We start from the raw sequence: 26,929 nt of genomic DNA, 5'->3' as shown, positions 1-26,929 counted from the left end.
CTATATAACCTTTAGAAGACACCTGAAGGCAGCCCTGAAGCTTTTAAAATGTGTAATGTTTTACTATGTTTTTTATATAAGTTGGAAGTCACCCAGAGTGTAGGTTACAAATTATAAAATTAGTAGTAGTAGTAGTAGTAGTAGTAGTAGTAGACGACTGGGGCTGTGCACATGCAGCTCTGGCTATTGTACAAATGTAGAGTAGGATCCAAGCCCATGTATTAAAACAGGTATAAGAAGCCTATAGCTTCCCAGATGTTGTTGGACAGCAGCTCCCATCAACCCCAAGCAGTATGGCCAATAGTTAGGAATAATGGAAACTGTAGTCCTGCAACACCAGGAAGGTCATAGGTTTCATACCCCTAGACTGAAACACAATTTCCTTGAGTTCGGCAACAGTGGTGTTTGTTTAACTGATCAAAACAGCAGTTGGCTTTTCAGGGCAGGAGAGGGAGCTTGCACGATCCCGTGTAATTTTTAAATTGAAGTGCTATCACACACTTTTCTCATAGATACTCAAACGTTCTGACAAGTTACATTGACTGTGAGTACTTTACTTGTTATGTCTTGAAGATTCCACTCCTGGCAATTGTGCGCCTGCCTCTCCCTCTTGGTGCTGTTCCCTCACTTTTCTCAATACAGAATGACAGTGGAACCATAAATCAATGAGTGATGGGAAACTGAGCCGTTAAAAAAGTGTACCATGACTTCAGAAGGATCTATTGATCATCTAGCCATGACCTTGAGCTCTTGGTTTCACAACAAGGACAAAAATTCAGTGCAGACTGTAAGTCCATTCAAACTCAGTAGCACTGGCAATTTGCAATTTTCACATGTGGGTTAGCTTGTAAAACTTGCTTGGGGGGGGGGGGAGTGTGCTTTCAGCCGAAACCTTTCTTTTCACAATTCAAAACAGTTTCTTGGCATATGGTATTTTCTAGCATAGTTTAGGGAGGTCCTGACTATATTTTATGAGTACAGAAAATATTTTGTTTGTTGCTTGGCTAATATGGCAAAGGAAACAAGTTGTCACAGTGGCATCACTTCTATCATGATTGGTTTGTCCCCCCAGTTACCTATACAAAATAGGACTACCCCATTCATTTCTCACAATGCATTACACTATTTGCTATCTTGAGCCCCATTAGAAGATTTACATCATTAATGACTACGACAAACCTGTGGGGAGGGATGCCATCTTGTCCTTCACTTATCGCAGCAAAATACCGTGCGTCAGCTTTGAAAGTTCATCCATTGGTATAGCCAAGTTCATCAGCTCAGACCCCAGTAATTCTTGTCCTTTCAAGATCCACAGAATATAATAAAGTGGGGAAGGCAGAGAGAAAATCATAGGGTCTAGCAATGTTTGGAATCATAAAATGCCAGCAAATTGTTAAACACAAAAGCAGAGCTGTTTGATACTGACAGGCTAATTGCCATTGGCTTTGCTGCTATCATGTTGCTCGACCTAAGCACCAGCTTTTCCCAGCAACCGCTGATGAGGATGAAGAAGATTATCCCTTGGGACTGACAGTTTCACTGCTGAAAAGAGGTGACCTTTTCTTTCTCAGTGCTGTCAGGGACATCCCCAGCTCTGCATCCATACCTACTCAAAAGCTGACAAGACTATATAACAATTTATCTGGGGGGAAAGACTAGGCTCATCTCAAAGCTGGAAAAGGAAATGGATGGGCATCTCTAATTTACAGGTGTCTGTAAATGAGTTCATAACCTTCAGCATGAGACTCTTAATCTCAGGGCCGTGGGTTTGAGCCCCGTGTTGGGCAAAAAGATTCCTGCATTGCAGGGGGTTGGACTAGATGACTCTCATGGTACCTTTCAACTCTACAATTTTATGATTCTATGATTCACAATTAATATGCCTCTTACAGTATATCTGCGTCCTCTCCTTCAAATATTTGTAAGAAGACCTGCATTTTACATTTACAGTACAATGATATCACTGTAAAAGTCATGGCTTTCACCAGAGAATCCTGGCAACTGAGGTCTCTTAGGAGAATCCTTATAGTGCTATAGTTCCCAGCACACTTCACAAACTACAGCTCCCAGCATACTTTGGGGGAAACCACGGCTGTCAGAGTGGTATAAGAGTGCTTTAAATGTGTGGTGTAGATGTGGCCATCTACATTACAGACTATATTGGCCCCATCTGCACCATACATGTAAAGCACTATGATGCCACTTAAATAGTCGTGGCTTGCTCAAAAGAATCCTGGGAGATGTAGTTTGTTAAGGGTGCTGATAGTTAGGAGACCTTGATTTCTCTCACAGCCCTTCAACTTGCAGAGTGGTTTAACAATCAATCCCTCTTCCCTGGGAACTCTGTATGGCTGTTTCTTTATGAGTAGGCTAAGGATGGACCATGATATACCGGTACTGAAGAACCAAAGTGGTAATGAGCGTCCAGTGCACAGTTTGATACAGAACCTCTGACACATTAATCCAGCCCATCAGGAAACTGCACATGAACACATTCAATTAGAGTGGGTGGAAGTGCCACAGCATGCAAGCATAACTTGGGCAATTGAATATTTTCCTCTTGGCAGAATAGTCCTAATCAGCACACTGAGGAGGAGAGACAAGCTGTCTGTTCCAAGTGTTCTAAGGCAAGAATTGGACCTGGTGGTGTTTTGTTTTGTTTTAATCCACAATGCTTCTTTAGCTGTACATACAATTAGTTTCACCTTCACTCTTCTGTTGTCACACACATCCTCCAGGATCTCATTCTACCCATGTCTTCAGATCTTTTCTCGAGGCCCTTTTCCAAGTACACTACCCTATTTAAGAGAGGTGCACTGTGCTTCAGCAAAGAACATTATATTTTCTGCAGTAGAGCCCCAACTTTGGAATTCAGACACCTGTCCAGTGCCAACATTGCAAGCTTTGCAACATCTGGCGAAGACCTCACTATTTGCTCAAGCAAAGTTGGGGAAACTGTGACCCTCCAGATGTTGTTGATTTATGCCCCCCATCATTCCTGACCATTGCCTGTGATATCTGGAATGGATGGGTGGTGCTGTGGGTTAAACCACAGAGCCAGGACTTGCCAATCAGAAGGTCGGCAGTTTGAATCCCTGCGACAAAGTGAGCTCTCGTTGTTTGGTCCCTGCTCCTGCCAACCTAGCAGTTCGAAAGCATGTCAAAGTGCAAGTAGATAAACAGATACCGCTCCAGCGGGAAGGTAAATGGCATTTCCGTGTGCTGCTCTGGTTCGCCAGAAGCGGCTTAATCATGCTGGCCACATGACCCGGAAGCTGTACGCCGGCTCCCTCGGCCAATAAAGCGAAATGAGCACCGCAACCCGAGTCGACCACAGCTGGACCTAATGGTCAGGGGTCCCTTTACCTTTACTTATCATTCCTGACCATTGGGTGTCATATCTGGAATGGATGGGAGTTAGACTCCAACAATGTATGGAGGGTCACAGGTTCCCTATCCTTGGGTTAAGTGCTTTTGGGAACTTTTCTCTATTCTGTTGCCCCCATCCCACCCCCAGATTTTCAGTCACTTCATTTTGCTTTATTTATCTGTTGGTTTAAACTAGTATAGGCTAGCACTACCTCCTTAAAGAGGCAGCAGGTACAGAATCAGCTTCCAGGACCACTTATATATACTTGTGTTGATCTGCCCTACTCACCAGCCTAGCAGCTGCATTCTGCCCTGACTGCAGCTTCCAGACCAGGAGGGTTAAGATATATTTCAAATAAAAATGGGCTTCACCCAATTCAGTCCTTCCTCTATGGGCTTTGATGCAGCTATTAAATGTTGGCAGTGAATCCTCATTTTGGGTATCATAAATGCACTGGTTAGGTGCAGAAGGAGCCTGTGGCCAGGAGACTATTCATGATTAATTTGGTTGGGTGGCATTGGACTTGACAGATTGCTTAACAATATTTGTTATTTAAATGCCAGAGTAGCTTATTTTAGTATCTTAGTTTAGTGTGCTTGGCTCTGGGACTGATGCATTTGTTATAGGTATTCTCTGAATTTATATACCTGGCAGTAATTTCTACTGTCTGGCAGCCACTCTCTGTCAATGACTGAATGAGCCTTCTCTCAAAGAAGACACAATTCTTCCCTCAGACTAAAGCCAGTTCCTTTCTAATTAGCATCATGGTTCTGGGGTCTGTAATGGTAAACCTTTCTGAAGTTAATGAGGCAATTCTGGGAACAATTAAGCCTTCCATGTATAAAAGACACACAATTTTAATGGAAATGAAGTGTTCCATTTTGAGCAGGAGTAAAATCTTCATTCCTGCCTCAGCTATAGAATTGTCTGTAAATCTGGTTTTAAGATACAATATTAAACTGTGAGTTAAATATAGATACATCCTCTTCTTTCTAGTATAGACAGGAAAGGAAGCGAATGTTAATTACAAATAGATGTGAACTAGTTCATGTTTTCCTCAGTGTCATTACTTGCTCACATTACATTACAGAGCAATAATTGGAGAATTCATTTATTTATCCTTAGCATCATGCAGCAAATGATATTATCATGCAGGATAAAACTTGTCCATGGTGCTGCCATGATGGAGGCTCATGGGATGGATGTGGTGCTGAGTAAAACCAGGCAGTAAGTCAGATATTGGTTTGTAAGAGATGGCTGGGTATGGTTGGTGAGAATGTTTGAGAGTGTGGTTTCTGTATGAAGGATTGCTAAGAATGTGTTTGGGAGCTGCTCCTGGGCTGCGGAAATGTGGGAGAAGCTTCTATAAATGTGCCTTGTATATGTGGATTTTTAAATTGCAGTATAGGATTTTATTTTTATTTGCAATTTTTTTTTAATGCTTAAGAGAATATATTGTTTTCCTGTTAATTATGCTGCCCTAAATGTGGATCTTATATTTGATTGTCATTTGTAATGTTTTATTTTTACATTTTGTAAAGTTTTATCTGATATTTTAAGATAGGTTGTAAACTGCTTGAACATTTTCTTCGGAGGGAGGAATGCAACACAAAGATTATATAAATAAAATGAATAAAAGTGTGTCAATTAGAAAGCAACAGAAATTGCAGTAAGGTATTAGCATTTTGTTCATGCACAAAGTAACAGCTCTTAAGGAGAGCTGGTCCTAAAGCAGGATCCGTCCAATTTTTCCTAGTCTCTCTGGTCAAATCCACACCATACATTTAAAGCACATGGCTTCCTCAAAAGAATCTTGGGAACTGCAGTTAACCCCTCACAAAACTACAATTCCAGAATCCTTAACAAACTACAGTTCCTATTATTCTTTGGGGGCCAAACAATGTGCTTTAAATGTATAGCATGCATGTGACCTTGTTCTATTGTACTTAAAGATAAGCCTGTAAAGATCAGTTTCCACAAAACTGAAACTAGCTGCAATGGGCTTCTGCTGCTGGCTCTGACCCTTAGCAATGGGCCTAAAGGACAATTTCCCTGTGCATCCTTACAATTTAAGAACATAAGAAGAGCCCCACTGATCTATCAAGTCCAGCACTCACAAAGAGAACTCAAAAGGAAAACCTGAGCACAACAGCACTTTCTCCACTTGTGATTCCTAGCAACTGGGATTCAGAGGTCTACTACCTCCGACACGGAAGACAGAGCTTAGCCACAGTGGCTACTAGCTATTGATGGCATCAACTTCCATGAATTGAACTTTTGTGATAAGAGCCTAATTTATCAGATGGAATGGAAATTCCAGTGTGGTTGTCCACTTGCTTGTTTCTGCTGTTTCCCACCTTATTGTCTTGCTGCTCCTTCTTATCTGCTTCTTTTTACATTACTTCCCAGCCAACTTGTGGTGACATCCTTAGTGCATGACACCTAATATAATTAGGCAGCTTCCAGGTTCAGCTAGCTACTGTACTGACCACTATTTTAACTATCAAGTTCAATGGCATTGCATCCTTATCCGAAATGCAAACAGCCAGGAAATTTGGGGGAGCAGGAGCCTGAGCTTTTCAGTGGTAGTCTTTGCAATATCACTGATAAAAATGTTTCATGGCTTTCTGTCTATTTCTTTCTGTTGCTCTCTCTCATACAACAGTTAAGCTTAGCCCCACATGACTGGAATACAAGGTACAATGGACTCCCTCTGCAAGACTTTTGAGATGTGTTATAGTATCAGAGGGCAATATACCATACTGGTTAATAGGATTGTGTCAGCATAAGTGAATGAATCACTCCCATTCCCAAACACTCCCCTCCAGTCTTTGTTTAACAACATTTGCACTTTCCTGGGTCTCTGTTGCCATCATGCAATAGACCTATTTACTTTATGATGTGGGGCTTGGGCTTGCTTTCTGGAAGGATTACATTTGGTCTATTTTCTGTTGCAAAGCTTTCAGCTGTACTCTGATGGAAAAGCTGTCCTGCTGATCCAAGTTAGGTAAGCCCTGCATGCCCCTGCTGTAAATGTAATTGTGTTCAGTGCAGTGGCAAAGTGGGAACTGGATGTTTAGTGCTTAGCACATTTCCTATGAAACACCTCACCACCACCTCCCAGCCTTACACACCTCCTGCATGCTCCCTCAGCCTTCTTCATGTTTCAAAGGGAAGAATCCAGCACTGCTTAGAACCTCTGCACAGGGCCTATTACCGCAAACAATACTCTTCTTGAATCATCGTATCACCAGAGACTTGGGTAGTTAAAATCAATGGTCCAATTCATAAGTTGTGAGGCTATGTGGTAAACCACATCCCCACGTTGGACTCTTGCACTGCCCCTGTAGTATACAAAAGCTCCCAGCACAAGGAATTGCCTTGATCACGTTCCATTATTGATCTGCTATGTGGAAAAGATATAAATGTAGCTGCAAAGACTGCACATTTCCCATGATGTTAAGGGGAGAGTGCTGTGTCCTGCTAGGGAGATTAATAATTTTATTGGTTCATGTTCCCACACCCTAATGTTTTATATCACATTATTCACATTTCTGCCATTTTTACCATATGTCAAAATAGGAATAATACTTTCCCTATGGAGAATGATGTAGTTCAGTAGGAAAATTCAGAATTCTAAGGTTCTTTCTCTCTCTGTGTGTATAATTTGAATTCAACCTATGTCCATATTATTTAAGTTCCTTTTTGTAATTTTTATTCAGGTGTGTATCCCCCTTTGTTAAACTTTTGTTTTGCAATGGCCTGGTGATCAATTACCAATAAATGAATTTGAAATATGATTCCTTCAACTCTGGAGGTAAAGGAATTTCAAGCAGGGCCTCAGATGATGACCGGAGTGAGTGTGAAGGAACCTACAGAGGAAGGCAGTTACTAATTTGTGGAAGAACTTTCTCTCTCTTTGTTCAGTTCTTGTTTTGTTTTAGAAGATACACCCACGATACTGGACAGGAGAGAGAAATTTGCAGCCAACTGCCTGTTTAATTAGTACCAGGGTGGCCATGTGTCCTACTTTACAGAGGACATTAGTGAAGTGCAGCCAGGGGACAGTCCTCTGCTTGAAGTGCTGACTGGTCTAAGTCTGGTTTCAAAATAAATAACCATAAGCAGGATGAGCAGGGGCCTTGAAGTTGTCCATCAATAGCTGGCACCTGGGCAGCAGACTAAGCAGGTACACAGACCACCTGGTCCCAGTCTTCCACACCATGGTGAATTGTATTGTGTTACTATTTAATTTAGTCATTTCTAAATTTGCATTTATGCATATAAATTAACAGATGCATTTCCCCCCAGACTTGTCTTCTCTATAGTCCTCTTTTGGGGAAAGGTTTTTCTCTTGCTTGGCAATACATAAATGGCCACTCTAATTAGTAGACATGTAAGCATTGCATTGGGGACGCAGGTGGCGCTGTGGGTTAAAGCCTCAGTGACTAGGACTTGCCAATCGAAAGGTCGGTGGTTCGAATCCCTGCGGCAGGGTGCGCTCCCGCTGCTCGGTCCCAGCGCCTGTCAACCTAGCAGTTCGAAAGCACCTCCGGGTGTAAGTAGATAAATAGGGACCGCTTACCAGCGGGAAGGTAAACGGCGTTTCCGTGTGTGGCTCTGGCTCGCCAGAGCAGCGATGTCACGCTGGCCACGTGACCCGGAAGTGTCTCCGGACAGCGCTGGCCCCTGGCCTCTTGAGTGAGATGGGCGCACAACCCCAGAGTCTGGCAAGACTGGCCCGTACGGGCAGGGGTACCTTTACCTTTACCTTTACCTTTAAGCATTGCATTGCAGGAGGTTGAACTAGATGGCCCTCAGGGTCCCTTCAAACTCTACAATTCTATGATTTGATGATTGGAAAATACATGTGCATATGTTCTCAAACCAAATTATAGGGAATCATAGTAGTAGCTTACCAACCATGTAGCAAACCGCTGGATAATTCAGAAGCTGTTGGCTGCACAGGCAGATACAGATGATCAGAGCCCTTTCCAATTGACACTTTCTTTTGCCCTCTCATTTGCCAGCCACTCTAATTCACTCTATTTATTTAGAAAATTAATACAACATCTTAAGTCAAACATGGGTTCTAAAGGGCAGCATGCATAAACGTTCCAAGTATCAATACAGTATTAAAACAATCAATATCAAATCAAGCAATGTCATAAAAATGGAGAGCTAATAAACCAAAACCATTCAGACAGCTAAAACCATATAGTAAAATTTAAAAGCCTGAGCAAAAAGCCTTGGTGTCTTAACCAGGTGCAAAAAGGAATACTCTGTCAGTGCCGGTCTTTATCCCCAATGTTAGAGGCAGTGTGCCTCGCCAGTAGCTGTGAATCACAAGTGAAGAAATTAATGCCCCCAATGGTTCTTTTGCAGCCATGAGTTTATCTGCCCCACATCCAACACCACATGTGCCAAATAAAAATTGCACCTGGACTTAATTTAATCTGATATATATTATCATCTGCAAGCAATGCTCTTCTGCATTCCACATAAGACCAAAAAAAACCCCAGTCTCTATAGAAAAGAGTAAATGGATAAGAGTCTGATATCAGAGAGAGACATATTAACAGGGAGAAATGTAAAGTATTGCACTTGGGCAAAAAAAAAAAAAATGAGAGGCACAAATACAAGATGGGTGACACCTGGCTTGAGAGCAGTACATGTGAAAAGGATCTAGGAGTCTTGGTTGACCACAAACTTGACATGAGCCAACAGTGTGACGCGGCAGCTAAAAAAGCCAATGCAATTCTGGGCTGCATCAATAGGAGTATAGCATCTAGATCAAGGGAAGTAATAGTGCCACTGTATTCTGCTCTGGTCAGACCTCACCTGGAGTACTGTGTCCAATTCTGGGCACCACAGTTCAAGAAAACTGACAAACTGGAACGTGTCCAGAGGAGGGCAACCAAAATGGTCAAAGGCCTGGAAACGATGCCTTATGAGGAACGGCTAAGGGAGCTGGGCATGTTTAGCCTGGAGAAGAGGAGGTTAAGGGGTGATATGATAGCCATGTTCGAATATATAAAAGCATGTCACATAGAGGAGGGAGAAAGGTTGTTTTCTGCTGCTCCAGAGAAGCGGACACAGAGCAATGGATCCAAACTACAAGAAAGAAGATTCCACCTAAACATTAGGAAGAACTTCCTGACAGTAAGAGCTGTTCAACAGTGGAATTTGCTGCCAAGGAGTGTGGTGGAGTCTCCTTCTTTGGAGGTCTTTAAGCAGAGGCTTGACAACCATATGTCAGGAGTGCTCTGATGGTGTTTCCTGCTTGGCAGGGGGTTGGACTCGATGGCCCTTGTGGTCTCTTCCAACTCTATGATTCTATGATTCTATATTCAAAGAAACCAGTGGGGGGACATTTCAACCTCTCAGGACATTGTGTTACTCACCTTTAGGGGACTATTCTTGAAGACGAAACTTCAAATAGAGTTTCCAGTATAAAACCACTGAAATACAACTTCTCAAGAAGTTCTATCACCTGGGCCCTGAAACGAGATAATGGGTTTTTCACTGAGATGTTCATTGGCTTATCAATGCCAGGATACCTGTACCATCATCCACACTGCTTTGTAAATGGTCACCATGATGATTTGCATAAAACACATTTAATATAACCGTAATAGTTTGGACTTTTTACATTTCATTTCTCTGTTATCTAACAGTCCCTCTCTCCAGCAACCACCATATAGATACCTACCTGCCAGTTTATATACCTGATTAAGCAGATTGTAGTCTGAAAGCTTGGACCGTAATACATTTGTTATGGTTTAAGGTGCTACAAGACTGTTGATTTTCCTGGAATATACTTACATTGCTACCCCTCTCCTCTGAAAATTGTTTTGTGGTTGTTGGTTTTAAATTGATTTCTTGTTCAATTATGTTTGTAATGCTTTCTCATTTATGTGTGGGAAGGGTTAACAATGTTTTGATCCCTATCTCCAACCATCTGCAGAGAGTAGGAGATTTAATTTCAACACCTTTTGAAAGTAAAATGAATTCAGCCAGCCATGTTTTATAGGTGCTAGCTACACAACTTTTTTCCTCCTGCCTAAAAAAAATAATTAAAAGATTACAGCTGAAATGGTACATCTCATAGGGTTCTGGTAATAGAAAGCTCATTTCATAATTTGACTCTAATTGTATTGACAATAAAGTTTGGAGGAAGCAAAGAAATGTGCTTCCCTCCACTCAAAATACAGGGAAAGAGCCATGGATCATAAGAGCTCAGCACTAGAATCTGTTTTCAGTGCTCCTAGATTAGTATAGGGATGAGTTACTAATACAGAAGCTGCCTCTGCGCATGTGCAAAGCAAAGTACAAGTGTGTCACAAGCAAAAAAAAAAAAAAGGTGGGTGAAGTTACCATGCAACATCTGAGTAAATTGCACGGACATGATCTGGCTGCACAAGTAATTTCTCTTGGGTAAATGCAACAAAGAGTTGGAAGCAGGGTTAAGCATGCATAAGCCTATAGGGTAGCTTATGACATATATTTGCATATGGTGCTGCCTTCCTTTTTTGCTATGGTGGGGGAGCATATCTTTAGTCCAGAAGGGAGAGAAGGATCATAGCAGTGTGGAATATATTTCCTTTATCTCCTGATAGAACCCCATTAACATACCCAACTATCATGCATTATTATCTTGAGAACCAGCAGGGCAGAATCCTGCCACCTACCTCTTCGTGCTCCCTGTTACATTGAGAAACCTTGATGAAACGGGTTGAATTTGGAAGCTCCCTTAACATTTACACTGCAGAATAATTTGCTTGCATTTTAACTAGCCTGAAGGATTATGCATGGCGAGAGGAACCACATTAAACTAGTTGTGCGATTCAGATGGGGCCCCAACTGGTTTGAAGATCCCAAGACCAGATTGTGGCTGAATTCACATAATCTATTTACAACACTATGATACCACTTTAAACTGCCATGAATTCCTACAAAGATTTTTTGGAAAGTGTGTTTGTTTATGGGTGCTGAAAGTTGTTAGAGGCCCTCTAGTCCTCTCAGCCACACTTTTCAGAGTGCTTTAACAATCAATCCCTCTTCCTGGGGAACTCTGGAAACCGTAGCTCTATGAGGAGAACAGGGTTCTCCTGACAAATCTCAGTACCCTTAACAAACTACGGTTCCTAGGATTCTGTTTAAAGTGTTTAAAGTGGTATAATGCTTTAAATGTATAGTGTGACTATGGCCTGTATTAGTAATCAGGACCTGATCCTCTGCCCCATTGCCCCAGTCCCCAAATCGGTGTCCAAGTCACAACCTCTTCAGATCTCTTCAGATGGTTGCTTATTGACCCATTGCTAAGTGCCAGCGGATACAAACCCAATGAAAGTAATCAGTCCCCAGGAGTAAAAGTGTGGCCTATGAAGTTGACAAGAGTAGTTCTTTTATTTCATATGCAAGTCACACAACTTGTATATTATCATGTAAGATTGTTTGCTTTATTGTCTAAGTAAATGCCAATTAAGTGAGAAGCAGTTTTTCCCCCTTTTGCTTTTATTGCACGCATTTGGTAGCTTTTATGGTGACTCACAATTCAATAAATAGAGCAGCAAATCATTACTTTCTGCCTTAGTCTGATGATTGATTTGCTTTTCCTGGGGAAAGCTTCTTTATGGCTCTTGTTGCCTAGACTAATGGAGGAACTTCAATCTTTTAAGCCAAATTCATTTGTGGTTAAATACCAGTGGTTAACCATCTACTCTTTATTTCCTTTGCCACATCCTAGACTACTTCAAACATTATTTAAATGTGAGGGATTTTCAATGGTTAAAATATACATACTCGTGAAACATTCTGCCACTTCCCATATCTTGAATTGATTCTCCCAGGCACAATTAGAAACAAGATAGAAAAATACCTTAACTTCCACAAAAGTCAGTCTATTTGGTTCAGCAGAAGTTCTCCAGGGTTTTAGACCTTTGTCTTTTCCAGCCCGGGACGCAGGTGGCGCTGTGGGTTAAAGCCTCAGCACCTAGGACTTGCCGATCGAAAGGTCGGCGGTTCGAATCCCTGCGGCGGGGTGCGCTCCCGCTGCTCGGTCCCAGCGCCTGCCAACCTAGCAGTTCGAAAGCACCTCCGGGTGCAAGTAGATAAATAGGGACCGCTTACCAGCGGGAAGGTAAACGGCGTTTCCGTGTGCGGCTCTGGCTCGCCAGAGCAGCGATGTCACGCTGGCCATGTGACCCGGAAGTGTCTCCGGACAGCGCTGGCCCCTGGCCTCTTGAGTGAGATGGGCGCACAACCCCAGAGTCTGGCAAGACTGGCCCGTACGGGCAGGGGTACCTTTACCTTTACCTTTACCTTTTCCAGCCCCACCTGGAGTTACCAGGTACTAAACCTTGGACTTGCTTCATGCAAAGCACCCCTTGAAACAGTCTTTTCCCACATGGTACAAACTTACAGCTATAACATTTCCTTTTTCAAGAGGCTTGGTTGTTGTTCATATTTTGGTGTCTAGCTGACTATACTATTTGGAGATGGAAAGTGAGGACACTTGCCCCAGTGATCCTGGTTTTTTTTTGTTTTGCTTCATGTAATGCATTAAAGTGGCTAAAGTATTTTAGATCTCTTGAAACTCATTCAGATACAGCCATCTATGCCTTCTCCTTTGGCCTGTGATTTCATTCTAGACGATTGGAATGTGGCTATGTTAAAAGGCTATGCTAAAAGACTGCTTAAGTGACAGCCTTGTTCCTTAGTACAGAATAATTATCTAGGGTAGGGTGCTTGCAGTTGTCCTCCTTGCTTGAGAAAAGAACTGCCAGCATATCATACAGTGTTTCTCCAAATCATCATTTCTTGTTGGAACTCAGCAGCTATTGTAGATTTGCCAAGATATTTTTCATATGGTTTTCCGGGGTGTCATTGCATGTCAACCGTCCCAGTCCATAACAGTTAAATGATATCACTGCCATGTTGAGCTTTATGGTATACTTCAGTTCATCTGATATAACTCTGACTGTAAAGCATTCAGCAGTGGGCACTGCTGGAGGCAGGATATTAGACTTGATGGACGAATGCCTTGATGCGGTATGGCAAATGCTATCTTCCCTTAAGTAAACAGTTCTGAAGTTCAAGATATTTTGGTAGACTTTGCTGCAAAATATTATTTTTAAAGCTCCTATATTTCTTTAAATCTTCAATAAAACACTCCTCACTCCTAAGCAAGCCACCCTATTTAAGTGGCTGTTGCGAGGAAACAACTTAATATTTGAAGTATCTGTGGTAGTCTAAAGCGTTCCGAAGATGTCATTCCTCCCCATAATTTTCTGTTACCGCTCTGGAAAGTTGTTGTTTTTTTTTTAAGCAGCAGTGAATGTTTAGTTGTATCATTCTCTCCCATGAATATTTACATTATTATTCATGGGATATATGCTCACACCTCCACCCTCCATGTGAAAAGGGTGGATGGGCTAAATGGAAACAACTCAGAGGGTTTTAAAAAAATAAACTGTTATTTGTTAAGTGCTTCTCTCAGCTGCTTAAAATGTTTTGTTCTCTTTATGCTTAACTCCTTGGGCTATTCTCAAACAAAGGCTCTTTCTTAATAGGTTGATTTATGGCAATAAACCACTTTGCATCCCCCTAATGGAGTGGAAGAAATGAGTTAGAAGAATGCTGTACTTTGCAGACAGGTGCCCCTGGTCCACACATGTCAAAAAATAAGGTATCACAAGAACAAACTCTGCTACATTTTTATTCATTTTTTATTTTTATTTTTGAAGAAATGAGTTCAAGGAAATGGCATTAAAATCTGACATGTTAATGGGACCAGGACATTAGATATTATTTTAATATGTGGAATATTGACATTTTGATGGCAGCATAATTATTAGATGTTATTTTGTTGCACTGAAACATCATGCACCTGTGAGCCATTTGGGATTAACCCATTTCAGTACATCCCTAATGAGGAAAGGGAGGGAGGGAAAGAAGTTCAACTCTACAACTGTGAGTAACAAAGATGAAAAGGAAGGGATCTCGATTTGAAACCAAGGTCAGACTGGTTCAGGGCATAGCTGTCAACTTTTCCCTTTTCTTGCGAGGTATCCTATTCGGAATAAGGGAATTTCCCTTTACAAAAGGGAAACGTTGACAGCTATGGTTCAGGGACAATTTTAGCAGTCCACTCCTAAGACACCTATATTTACTTTGCTGGAAAAGAGAGTCCAATGGGAGGATGGCTAGGCTCAATCTCTGGTATCTCCAGGTGATGGGAAACCCTCTGCTGGAGACAAGTGTAGCTGGAAGTCCAGCAGAATAAGGAGTCGCCAACGCGCTGCCCTGCCTGCTGCTGCTGGGACTCCCCGGGGCTGATGGGAGTTGTAGTCGACGACATCTGGAGGGCTCCTCATTGACTTTGTCTTCCGCCTTTTTCCCTGGAAGTGCACAGAGCGCTGGCAACACTTAGCCAGGACTAGACACAGGGCGCCTTAGCGCCGCTCGAGTCTGCACAACAGGCTCATGAGGGGCTGAGGGCGCTAACTTCGCCGCGTTGTCCCCATGGAAACTGCGGAAGACCGCAGCGAGCTCGGCGACGCTAAAACTGCCTCCCCGCTTTCAAAGCCCTTTGTGCCGGGCTCCCTCTTGGCCCCAGAACTCGCACAGGGCCTCCCCCCGCTCTGGAACACGCGAAGGCGTCGTCGTGTGAACGGCTCCGGGGAGGGTTTTCCAACCTCGTCCCCCCCCCCCCCTTTGTAACTCCAGCCGGCCCAGCGGAGCGCAAGAGGCGGAGGAAGGCGGGACGGGATCCTGCGCTTCTGTCGAAAGGAAGCCCAGACGGGCTCCTGAGTCGCCGCAGCCCGCCCGAGGGAGAAGGAGCCACCGCCAGTTCCCTGCCTAGAGACACACGCACATGGCCGTTATTCAGTCGGATTATTATAGCCGCCTCTACTGCTCCTTCTAGGCTCCCATAAGAAGCAGGAGGCGGGCGCGTGAGGAGCCGGAGAGCGTGTCCGCGCTGGTGCCCGCCGCCAGCACTTCGCGGGGTTTCTCCGGACTTTTTCCTCAGCAAGGCACCGCCTCCGCCGGGAGGTGCGAGAAGCGGGACAGAGAAAAAGCGGAAGAGCGGGGAAAAGGCTCGCCCTCCGGCTCTTTCCCCTCAGTCTAGCCACCGCGGTGAAGGGAAATACCCTCTCCGCTAACTCGCGAGCTCCGCTCCCTTCCCCTCTCTCTGCCTCTCTCCTCAGTGAGGCTACAAGCGAGGGGAGGGCGGCTGGAAGGGGGAGGGCTCTGCAGCAGGGGGCCGCTCCTGGTTGGGCCCTGGCTCGCCGCCTGTCACAGGGCGGCGTGTGTGTGTCGGCGGGCTGGCCCCGCCTCGGCTCCTCGCCGCCCATCCCCTCCGCTGCACAGACAGACATGACACAGATCCTCAGTGGCTGCAGCTGCCGCTGAGCGAGCGGCCACTTCCTTGGGCTAGGGCGGGCGCGAGGGCGCGCAGCCTGCTGGCAACGGGAGCTGAGGCGGAGCGGCGGCGGCGGCGCCTCAGCGAGCAAGACAGAGAGAGAAGCAGCCCGCCTGCCTGCCTGCCAGTAGCCACACTAGGGGCCAGCCTCGCTTAGCGCCGCCCGGAGCCCGCCTTCCTGCCTGCCTGCCTGCTATACCTCCGGGCGGGGGGCAGCCCGGGTCTCCCGGGAGCGCCGAAGCCGGCTGCCGAAGTGGTGGCACTTGGAGAGCCGGCGGCGCGGCGCTGCTGGGAAGGAGAGCGAGTGACTGAAGCGCCGCCGCCAAGGCAGCCCGAGCGGCACCCAGCGGCCACGCAGACCGGGCTGCCTCGCCGCCGCCGCCTCTTCGTTGTCCGCGACCTTCTTGAGGGGCTTCCCCACACCAGCCTCTCCGAGCCCTGTCCGGGCCTGGGTTTCCCCCGCCCGGCGTGCTTGCAGGCCCCGGGGAGGCCGCAGCGGAGCTAACGGGACGTGCCCCTCCCCGGGCCAACCCCGCGGGCCGCGCGAGGGGGCCTGGGCGCAGCGCGAGGCGCCCGGCGGGCCACGGGGGTTGCCTCCCCCCCCCCAGGACAGCATGGGGGAAGGAGGAGCCGGCAGGCCCTGAGCAGGCGACCGGGGAGGGGGGCTCCCGGTTCTCCCTCCTCCTCCTCCTCCTGCTCCTGCTTCTCTCCCCCCCCCCTTCCTCCGCTGCTCGCACGCAGATCGGACCAGCTGAGCTGCCTTATAGTCTGGGACCGCCGGAGAGATCCTCCGAAAGCGCTGGATCGGCGCCTGCTTTTCTCGCGCAGCCTGAACCATCGCATCCCTCCACCCCACCCCCCCCGCGAGTAAATTAGATTGGTAGAAAGAAGGGGATCTGCGTCTGTTCCGGGTGCCTTTGGTTCCGAGAAGGAGCCCAACAGCTGCCCGGCTTAGAAGCGGCCAGCCTCACAGGGGATCCCCCCTCCCTTGGCAAAGCACCTCTCCGCAGCAGCAACACCAGAGAAGGTAAGAGGCTGTTTGGGGCTTGGGCGGTGATGCTAAGCCGGGTATTGCTCTGTGAGAAAGAAGAGGGGGAGCATCTTCCGTCTCTTCTTTCTTTCTTTCTTTCTCCTCCGTATTCCCCTTTAAATAAGCGTGCGGCCCGATCCGACGCCCATTTTACGTGAAAGAAAGTCCCGTTTTGTTCACTGGAGTTCATCCCCAAGTAGGCGTGGATGGAATTCCAGCCTCACTTCTGCTGCTCCTGCTGCCTCGTTTTGTGTGTTCTTCTTCCTGACGAATTGGGCTTCTTTTCGAGATACACAATCGCAGCCATCTCTCAAGAGCCGCGCTCCTTTCTGTGCAGCCCATTGTTGTTTGCACGGTTACTCCGAAGCAAGCCTCCCAGATTTCCGTGAATGTTGGTAGGATCGCAGTTGTCTTGAGCCGGTCGAAGGAACGCACCACCGCCAGTTATCTCCATTGGCGGTGGCTAAAAGGAGACCGGGTTTGATTTGGAAGGCAAGTCATTTGTCTAGGACTGGATTCATTCTCATACACTTTGCTCAAAAAATAGTTATGATGCTTATTGCACGACCAAAACATACAAAAGTCAGGAAGATGGCAGTTGCCACCTGCATTCACTTCACTGATGTGCAAAGGATTTCCTTAAAGTCACAGAGACCTCAGTAAGCAAAGAAGTGGGCTATTGACTTTATTTACTTTTTAAGTGGTACTTGCTGTTCAGAAAGGGTGTCATTTGGGTGTTGGTACTCAAAAACAGACCATCTTCAAAGTGAAGCTTTAAGACCCCCATGAAAGTAAAGAACAAAATGTTTGATGGAACTGAATCCTCTCAACATCACTGTTGAGTTGTGTGTAACTTGTGAAAAGTATCCAGGGTGGAATGGACAGAAGAACCTGTTCAGAGCTTATGGATAAACTGTTGTCTGTTGAGGTCTCAGTAATGTGTGTGTGGATCTTAGCCACCAAGTAGAGGAACAGATTTTGTGGTTGGGGAGAAAAAGGAGGCAGATAGGCTCTCTTTGAACCTTACCATGTATGCTGAGGAGTCAATTACTACTTGCTTCAGTTCTTGAACCATTGTACTAGCATAGGTCATTAGGATTGCAGCCTTAGGGATTTTGTTTTGTTTTGTTTTGTTTAATGTGTGGAGAGATGAGAATCTTGGACAGCAAAACCATCAAAGCTAGCCCTGGGCAGGAGATATTGATGAAGAACTGTGCTTAAATGTGCAGCCCTGTGTATCTTGAAAACTTGCCTATTCCGCAGGCTAAAAGGTCTTTGTTGTATACCTTGTATAATAGATTTTTTAAAAAAGCATTTCTGCTGTATCAACAAATAATTGCTGTGTATCTGCATGGGGGGCATGAGGAAGGAGGGAGGGAGAGTAATGAGCATGTTTGAAAGGTCACTTCAACATTTCAAGAAGCAAGCTTTCTGGCTGGTTTGACTTAAGCGATTAGGTTCAATAAGGAGTTGTCACATTATCAGCTGTGTCCACTTCTTCTCCAGGATGAATGGGCTGTAAACGTTATTTCAGTCCTCTCTGAATTTATTAAAGTCAATACCCTCTTAATAGACAGTCTGGTTAAATGGGACACTTTCAAGGAACAGATTGCTTTCAGCTAGATGGCTGTTTAATTGGGGCAGATTCTTCCCTTGTACTGCTTTAGGTTTGGTGTCTTGGACAGATTTCTGCTGTTATCAGTCTGTGTGAATTGTGTCATTTAGTTCATTTAGCTGATCTCCTTGGGGAACAAATAAACAACTTAGTGACTCTGTAGAGATAATATGAAGTTTGGCAGTGCTTCATGTAAGTGCTGTTGGAGAGGTTCCTGGTTCATGTTATGTATTCCAGAGCCCATCTGATATGCTTCTCTTCTGAGCATTACCTCAAATTGGGGTGGGGGTGGGGGCTTTCCTTTTTCTGTCTTGCCTTCATTTAAAAAAGAAGAAACAACAACTACTGGGCAGGTGTGCTGTTGCCAGCTAGCAACCAAAGGCTTTCTTCCTGGTTGACTGATGTTAGAGGCATATGTGAAAATGGATTAATGAAACTGCAGCAGAATTTTGAGTAGTTGGCACTGTGTGCATGTATAGAATTGCACTTTGTCATGTATAGAATTTGGTTAGTATGGGACCTGTGAGAACTTGGCAGAGGGGTGTCTAATGCAAGGTGTAAAAAATGCATTTCGCATATTAAAAAGTGCTACATAAATTGGGCACAGCTTCAGTGTAGCTGGGATTGGGTATATCAAACTTTGCATGGGCTGCACATTGTTTGGTCTTTGGGCAGAACAGCTCAAGAAATGCTGCCTTTTTTAGTCTGTTCCTAAGCATGTTTATTTGGAAATACATTCAACTGAAATAATTCGGAGTTACTACCAAGTAAATGTGTGTTGGGATTATGGATATTAGACTTACTGCATTAGCTAACAAATGCTTAGAATGGGGCATGCCATCCACTATGCCAGAGCTCATTACAAATCATGATGTTATGCCAGTGTTGCAGGCAAATGTGCCAATGCAGATGTTTTGAGTTGGGGAGTCATTATTCAGTCTCTCTCTCCCCCCCCCCACTCCAAATTATTACTTGAAAGTGGAATGGAGAGGGGTTTGGCAAGGGCACAAATTCTAAACCCAGAGTCCTAGTACATCATTTGGAAAATGCCAATTGATCAATGCTTCCAGCCTAATGGAATCTTTCACAGATGCTTTTTCTTTCTCAAACTGAGTTGGAGAGAACTGAAATGGCCATTGGATTGGACCTCAGTAGTTTGAGTCTGGATCTTAATTCTGGAATAGGTTCTTAGGCAAGTCACACAATGTTTATTGTCCTAGCCTTAATACACCTTTAACCACCCTCCAATATTTACTTACTTTTCAATATTACTTGGTGTTTTTATAAAAAAAACATTCTTTCAAGCATACATATGCAGTGGAGATTCTAAATTATGCACTTTACTAACTGTATGTACCTGAGAGTAACAGCTAAATCAGAGTAAGTGTATGATATATACATGTGTACCTTCTTGAAACTTGGTTTCGTCTGTTGATGGTGATTCCCACAGGAAAGGGGACTTGTACATGTGATTGAGTTAAACTTAAAATGTCATATAAATGACTATTTATTGACAGTTTTGCACCTAAGAAGTACAGGAACTTTGATAAATTAACCTAAGGTTGCTTACACTTTCGAGAAGTGCTCTGCTGGAAATGGCAATATTTTAACTTAACACAGAAATAGTGCTGAGTGTGTTGCTGTTTGTATTCTTCAGCCTCTTACTTCAGCAATATGCTAGAGGGACTAGTATTGCTACTGTCTCAGCCCCTGCCCGCCTGCCCCAGTGTTGGAAACCTAGATACTGTCACAATAAGCTGCTATAATAAGCGAGAGTACCAAGCCCTTATTGCCAAGAGGTCTTGTGCTTAAGACAAATTGGTATCTGTAAACACTCTTGCAGCAGAGGGAAATATCTTAACTAAACCTAAGCAGATCGGAATGCTGAGGTGTGATATTGAGCGTGAAGTACCAAATGGTAACTTGCAAAGCATTTAGATGCAGTCTCTCAAGGTGTGTGTGTTTCTAAGGACTCAGAACTGACTGCGGGACAGGCCTTGTCAACTACAAATCTGTAATAACACAAACAGATCTGAAGTTTAAACTTTCCAGGTCTTGGATTGTCCTGCTGTTTTGGTTGTCTGTTGTGGTTTACAAATCCTGTGGTCAGCAGGGCTTAGTGGCCATGTAAAATCCACAATGAACTTACTGCAGAGTCATTGATGGGCTAGTAGCTTGGGGGGGGGGTGAGAACCCACAAATTAGTTAATGGATATTAAGGCTGGATCCTCACATTGCCTTTGTTACTTTCATATATCCTGTCTGGAATGTGTGCTGTGGCTGAACATCTCCATTGATGTAACCCATTAGCAAATACTGTTCCTCTAATATACTTTGGAAATGCGTAGGGAAGAATATACTAGTGATAGAGGGCTTAAACTAATCGGCAAGGGTCTGGCTGCTCTCCTCTGTTTTCACATAAGATATGATGGATTTTGGGTTGCATTATACAGAAGGATAATAATCCTTTCAGATGTTGGAGTATGTGTGAAAGAGAGCTAGGAATAGCACTGAATATTAAAAAGCCAGATACCGTCTGCAAGCTATTGAACTTTTCTGGAATTCTAAAGAGTGTCCTCTCAATAAACTGCAGCGCAGAAGAAGGTAGAATTTATACTCCGTGAGCTTGTAACAAAATATTTGTGTCCTTTTCTGGCACAGAATGATAATTGTAAGTACATTTTCACCTAGGTAAGGTCATTCTCTTGACAGATAAATTGTGTTGGTGCACAGAACATCTCTCCTGTGAGTTTTCTTGAGCATATGTTGCTTTGTACGTCTCTTGTGGAAATGAAGCGTTCTTATAAATTCTGTACCAAGATGCAGTGCGTTACGAAGCCTGCCTAACCTGCACAGGGATATTCTTGTTCATTTTGACAGGAGTAATTGCATGTTGCTCTTCAGAATCCAGTCCTTTTTAATGAATATTTTTCCTTTCTTGTAACCCAGATTTCAGTGCAAACTGGCTTCGGAAAGTGAGTAGCTTTTTGCTTGGTGATTCAAAAGCTGATGGCTGCTGGTGGTAGGAATTTTATAGTAGGTATCACCTACTATAAAAACTGTTCAAAGCGGCTTATGAAAGGAAAACAGCAATGCATCACAAAATCAACAATCACAAAACAATTTTGTAGCAGGAATAAAAAAAGTAGGAACATAATAGCAAATGTAACAACATACAAAGAAAACATTTTGATACTATGAATGTAACAGCAACATTACATTGGCAACATTACAATTCCTGAAAGTAGCAAAAATTCCTGAAAGTAGCAAAAACAATAACAAGTTGCACATTCTCTCTAGAAACAAGTTGCACCTTCTTTATAGAAACATCCCTCCTATGATGTTACCTATAAACAATGTTAGAAATTCACATATATAAGCTAGGTGCCCAATGGCTCCTTAAACTAGGGTTACAGTCACCAAAACTGAATGCATAGTTTCCATTTTGGGGCAAGATGGTTCGAAAGTCATATTTTTCAATATGACTTTTTGGTTCCTGAAATTCATTCTGATTGTGCAGATAAAACATAACAGATTCTACAGGATTTGTTGCTAGTCAAGATCCAAGGATCCTCAGGCACGCACCTCCACACGGTGTAGACGTCAGGCACCACCCTGGAGCCCAGGCATCTTCATTTGGTCTCAAGTGGCCCCAAGCCAGGTGCAAAATGCACCTGGTGAATTTCAAACGCTGCTCACAGTCCCTCCCCTACAGCAACATATTACAAGGAAAAGTGATAGTCTGTAAGATGAGAGATTATTGGGGCGGGGGTTGTTCTTAATTTCATTATGTATTTTGTGTTTGTTATACTGTAATTTTATGGTGTGAACCACCCTGAGATCTATGGATGAAGGGTGATGTACACATTTAATAAATAATGATCACTACTATTTCCTTTTGGTGGTTGTTGCGTGAAATGTACTATCCTGTGCCCATTTGCACAGATGTTTACAGTGGGACCTAATTTTGAATAAGCATGAATAGGATTAAGCTGCATGTCAACTGTCCTCATATAATGATGGGCATATAATTATATGCAACCATGGAATGAACAAAAACATTGTAAATAGTTGTGCCAGTCGCTTAGAAAAAGCCAATAGCCAGTGTATGGTTACAATACATTTAATAGGACCACCCAGAATGGCAAAATCATGTGTGTGTTGTTGTTTTTGAAAAATGTAGTTTGTTTGTTTTTTAATGTCATTTCATGCATTACTTTCAGGGAGGAAGGGGGCAGTTTTGGGGGGAATTGCCCCAGGGGCTTCATTTGTGGCTTCATTTCCATTTTGGACCTAATTGCCTTAGTTTGGCCTTGGGGAAGCTTTAAGTGTGTAAAGAATATTGAAGTTCAGTGTTCTTCAATGAATGGTTTGAACTTGTGTGTGGAATCCTTTCTCTTAGTGGTGAACCACTAGATCTATGGAAGCTAGATGCTCACTTTAATGGTAGGCAAATCCCAGTCAATGTGAATGTATTGTGCATTAATTGCATTTCCTGCTCCTCTGACTTAATTTCCATTTTGGACCTAATTCGGTTTTTTGGCTGCTCCTTATTTATACCATTAAGACAAATCCAAATTTTGTTAAACTCCCCAAGAGGCTTTGCCCAATCTTCCATGGGGTTTAGAGCAGGTCTGTTGCTGGAAATCTCTAGTATAATTTCCTAGAGCTCAGGCTTCTTGGTCAGTCTCATCAGGAATGTTAATAAGCACTCATTGCTAGTCAATTGTGGTTGTGCTGAGTGTTTGCCCACATATTCTGGAGTGAGAAGGGGATTTTTACAAAGTTTCAACAAACTCTTTGCTTACATTACATGTTGATAGTTGCTGCATCCCACAATCTGCAACTGATGTTTTTGTTTGTTTGTTTTTAAATGACTTATTCCTGAGAATATTCCTGCCAATCAAGGTTCATGTAGGCAGTGTGATGACATGGTACAGCCAATCATATTCGACAATATGACGATGTCACAAAGCCAAGTCAGAGAGAGGGCAGGAAACATTGTCAGGAGTGTTTTTCAACCAGAATGCTGTTGGGTATTCTAAGTTTAGAAAAGTAAACGTAAGGGGGACATATGAGGTTTATAAATTCAGGAAAAGTATGGAGAAAGTGCTCAAGAGCTCCCCCCCCCCCCAATAGCATTAGAACTCTGGATCATACGATGAAATTTGTTGGTTGATTCAGGACAGACAAAAAAGGACCTGTGGAATTCACTAACTTATGATGTGATGTTTTAATTAAAGGTTATAAAAATTCATAGGTAGATACTTTTATTAATGGTTTATTAGCAATGGTGTCTAAATGAGATTTCCATGTTCAGAAGCACTGTATCTGAAAATAACAGATGCTGAGATGCACACAATGAGGAACTGCTAGTGCCTCCATGCCCTGCTCATGGCTTTCCCAAAAACATTTGACTTTATTTCTGATAAGATGGCAGTCTTTAAAAAACACAACAACAACTTTGGTACATTTTAATTAATCTTTGTGAAGTGTCTTGGAGATGAAAAGTATTGTGTAAAATGCTGTGTTTTCATTTTAAGCAAATTATTTTTGATTCAAGAGGCTTGAAACTAGTCATGATGTTTATTAAGAGCTTTGGTTTATTCCTGGTAGCGTTTGTTGCAATTGCAGACTTTGGAATACACTTTTAAGGTGTATAAAAGACCTGGTTCTGTAGGCAGAACTCAAAGAAACCGCTACAGCCATATTTGTGATTTCTGTTTACCTGACTGATGTCCACCTTCTCCTCAGCCGCTTTGCTGATATGACTCATGCTGATAAGCTCTCCAAGGTCCACCAGCTGCTTCAGCTCCTTCATAGCTCATACATGGGCACAGAAGGATAGAAGGCAGTGATTTGTCTCTGTTCACTTAAAGCATTGCCTCCAGTTTCCCAGAGATGGCTTTTTCATACATAACTCCAGTGCTCGAAAGCTTGCACTGGCAAATTGATCATGCAGGCTGGCCCAAAACTTCTTGGGGGGGGGGGGACTCTTTAAGTCAATGAGAGAAAATACTTTTTAAAATAATTCACAGATGGCACTACATACCTGCACAATGCCACAGCTTAAACTCTTATTCTTATTTATTGCTTTTATCGCATGCCCTTCAAGTCACTTAGGGTGGCATACACAGCCCTTTCTCTTATTTTATATTCCCAGCAACCTTGTGATGTAGGGTCGGCTGAGACAGTGCGCTCTCAGCTCATCAAATGAGCTTTGTGGCTGAAGGCAGATCTGAACTCAGATCTCACTGGATCTGGTCAGTATGCTAATCACTGCACTGCACTGTGAAGCTGAATATATGGAGATTGAAGACAGACAAAATAAAGCACTTCTTCACACAGTGCATACTTAAACTCTCACCAGTGCCAGTGATAGCCACCAACCCTGGATGGTTTTAAAAGAGGATTGGACAAATTCATGGAGGAGAAGGATACCAGTGGCTCCCAGCCATGCTAGATATGTTCTTCCTCTGATGTCAGAAACAGTATGCTTCTGAATACTAGTTTCTGGAAACTGCAGGATGTTTTGCTTGGCCATATGGTTGGCCACTGTGAGAACAGGATCCTGGTATAGATGGGACACAGGTCTGATGCAGCTTGGTCTTACATTCTTATGCCCTTCATTCAGTGGCGTAGCGTGGGGGGTGCAGGGGGGCCGGCCGCACCGGGCGCAACATCTGGGGGTTAGGGTTAGGGGGCGCAAATCCACGCGTTAGGGGGTGCAAATTACTTGCCTTGCCCCGGGTGCTGACAACCCATGCTACGCCACTGCCTTCATTTGCTTTCTCATCACCTCTCTTTCCTATCACTGATTCCCTGTTACTTTTAGTAAACATCTTACTTGATTTGGATGGTATCCCACATGGAGTCAACAGGATCCCAGCATTCTCCAGGCCCTGGAGTTTAGGTGGGGTCTGCCCACTAGCGTTGATAAATTCTCTCAATGGCTTCATAGCCTGTGGAATAGTGGCTTGACTATAGCCGCTGTGACAATGATTGTCCTCAGGCATCCTCCCAGCACAAGGTCAAGAAGAAGAAGAAGAAGAAGAAGAAGAAGAAGAAGAAGAGGAGTTTGGATTTGATATCCCGCCTTTCACTCCCTTTAAGGAGTCTCAAAGCGGCTAACATTCTCCTTTCCCTTCCTCCCCCACAACAAACACTCTGTGAGGTGAGTGGGGCTGAGAGACTTCAAGGAAGTGTGACTGGCCCAAGGTCACCCAGCAGCTGCATGTGGAGGAGCGGAGACGCGAACCCGGTTACCCAGGATTACGAGACTACCGCTCTTAACCACTACACCACACTGGCTCTCAATGTGTGACTATAACTTTCTTGTACCACCAGGCATTATTAAGGTAGTGTTTGGTTTTATGGTACATTTTTCTTGTTTTCTTGCTCCGTTTTCTATATATTGTTTTTATGTGCACTGCTTAGATATGTCTTATAGAAATAAGTGGCTCTGGTTCACAAGGGGCCTGAAGCAAAAGTAAGTGGAAGGGAGATAGCCAGAATCAGGTAACAAAAGTACAGCCTGGGCTTTGTGTTCTTTATGCTTAAAAAGAGGAAAAAAATCTGTATTGAGAGATTGCAGATGCTGCACCATTAGAAAATCAGTTTTGCAACCTGAATAAATCTTTCCCTCTAACTCCTAGAAATCTAGCTTCCCAACTCTGGCTTCTGATATTTCAGTAGATGACATTTCGCATTTTTAACCTGATCTCTGCAATCACAATGGCTTAGAATCTTTAAAAGAAAAGAAAAAAGAAAAAACCTAATGAGCAAAGTTAAGAATCCCAGGAAGCTGAATTCTATGCACAATGCCATATTCTACAGATTTCCTCTGCTCTAGCAGCATCTGTGCAACCCTGAATATAGTCCATTCCTGAAGATTATATGATAGCAGTTGTACTCTGAAGAAATATTTCTGCTTAGTTGCCATTGTGTCTGCAAAGTGCCATCCCGCAGAGTACTTCTGGTGGTGAATAGGCAGGCGAATCTGCATTGTCTCCACTGAAACATTGTCAACCAGCTGTGATGAACTTGCCACCTGCTTTGAGGACAAAATCATTTAAATTCAGTTGGGCTTTGGAATCTCACCTTTCATAAAACAGTGCCAGAGTGTGATGTGTTGGAGGCTCAGTCTTGCCCTATTACTTTTGATGACTGTTAGTCTGGCTTGTCTACTGGCTTGCGCTTGTCGATAATGAGGACAATCGCTTAAGAGTGGGAACTATGTGCATAATAATATTAAAAGGTGTTTACAGTGGATGGCCCTCAGCTGTATAATTTCCTTCTCTTGGAGAAAGTTCATATCTGTGTGTTGTGTGACAGGCCAGAGTAAGTCAAACACATTTCACTACCTAAAGGCTCAGATTTTTTTTTTCTTCCCCTGATAGGAGAGCTCAAATTGAGAACATAGAGGAAGCTAGAGAAAGATAGGAATCTTTTCAATGTCTGTTCAGGAGCAAGGGATAGTATAGGATA

At 43.7% G+C, this 26,929-nt stretch overlaps 1 protein-coding gene and 1 long non-coding RNA gene across 2 annotated transcripts in view; one reads left to right on the top strand and one right to left on the bottom strand.

Moving 5' to 3' along the window:
• Positions 1 to 1,185: 1,185 nt before the first annotated feature.
• On the bottom strand, positions 1,186 to 23,306 carry LOC310826365. Its single transcript, XR_014555793.1, has 4 exons — positions 23,251 to 23,306; positions 9,775 to 9,870; positions 8,290 to 8,415; positions 1,186 to 1,299 (listed from the first exon to the last, which is right to left on the bottom strand). It is a non-coding gene; the product is annotated as an uncharacterized lncRNA (long non-coding RNA).
• The window catches only part of LARGE1 (LARGE xylosyl- and glucuronyltransferase 1), a 305,669-nt gene continuing 294,473 nt past the window's right edge, over positions 15,734 to 26,929 (top strand). The window contains exon 1 of the mRNA XM_083700252.1: positions 15,734 to 16,824. The gene's annotated coding sequence lies outside the window, so the exon portion shown is untranslated. The remainder of the gene's footprint in view (positions 16,825 to 26,929) is intronic.

Source organism: Podarcis gaigeae (genome assembly GCF_964106915.1).
Source record: "Podarcis gaigeae genome assembly, chromosome: 10".
Lineage (NCBI taxonomy): Eukaryota > Metazoa > Chordata > Lepidosauria > Squamata > Lacertidae > Podarcis > Podarcis gaigeae.
The sequence above is the reverse complement of the archived record's forward strand: the minus strand, read 5'-3'. Positions and strand labels throughout refer to the sequence as shown.